We start from the raw sequence: 1360 nt of genomic DNA, 5'->3' as shown, positions 1-1360 counted from the left end.
AAAAAAAAAAAGCAGGGGTTGCAATCCTAGTCTCTGGTAAAATAGATTTTAAATCAACAAAGATAAAAAAAGACAAAGAGGGACATTACATAATGGTAAAGGTATCAATGCAACAAGAAGAGCTAACTATCCTAAGTATATATGCACCCAATACAGAAGCACCCAGATTCATAAAGCAAGTTTTAGTGACTTAGACTCTCACACAATAATAGTGGGAGACTTTAACACCCTGCTGTCAATATTAGACAGAACAATGAGACAAAAAATTAACAAGGATATCTAGGCTTCAAGTCAGGTCTGGACCAAGCAGACCTAACAGACATCCACAGAATTTCCACCTCAAATCAACAGAATATACATTCTTCTCAGCACCACATCACACTTATTCTAAAGTTAACCACATAATTGGAAGTAAAACACTCCTCAGAAAGTGCAAAAGAATGGAAATCATAACAAAGAGTCACTCAGACACAGTGAAATAAAATTAGAACTCAAGATTAAGAAATTCACTCAAAACCGCACAACTATGTGGAAACTGAACAACCTGCTCCTGAATGACTACTAGGAAAATAACAAAATTAAAGCAAAAATAAATAAATTATTTGAAACTAATGAGAACAAAGACACAATGTAGCAGAGTCTCTGGGACACAGCGAAAGCAATGTTTAAAGGAAAATTTATAACACTTAATGCCCACAGAAGAAGGAAACATCTAAAATTGATATCCTAACATCACAATTAAAAAAACTAGAGAAGTAAGAGCAAACAAATTCAAAAGCTAGCAGAAGTCAAGCAAAAACTAAGATCAGAGTAGAACTGAAGAAGATAGAGACATTTAAAAAAAACTTTAAAAAAATGAATCCAGGAGCTGTTTTTTTGAAAACATTAAAAAAATAGATAGACCACTAGCCAGGCCAATATAGAAGAAAAGAGAAGAATCCAATAGACACAAGAGAAAATGATAAGTAATAAAAAATACCATCAGAGAATACTATAAACACCACTATACAAATAAACTAGAAAATCTAGAAGAAACGGATAAATTACTGGACACATACACCCTCCCAACAGTAACCCAGGAAGAAGTTAAATCCCTGAATAGACCAATAACAAGTTATGAAAATTAGGTAGTAATTAATATCCTACCAACCAAAAGAAAGCCTAGGACCAGAGAGATTCACAGCCAAATTCTACCAGAGATACAAAGAAGAGATGGGACCATTCCTTCTGAAACTACTGAGAATAATAGAAAAAGGACTCCTCCCTAACTCGTTCTATGAGGCTAGCATCATTCTGATACCAAAACCTGGCAGAAACACATACAAAAAAGAAAATTTCAGACCAATATCCCTAATGAACA

The sequence above is a fragment of the Cebus imitator genome, unplaced genomic scaffold, assembly GCF_001604975.1.
Source record: "Cebus imitator isolate Cc_AM_T3 unplaced genomic scaffold, Cebus_imitator-1.0 Scaffold29, whole genome shotgun sequence".
Taxonomy (NCBI): Eukaryota; Metazoa; Chordata; class Mammalia; order Primates; family Cebidae; genus Cebus; species Cebus imitator.
This window is presented reverse-complemented; position numbering follows the sequence as displayed.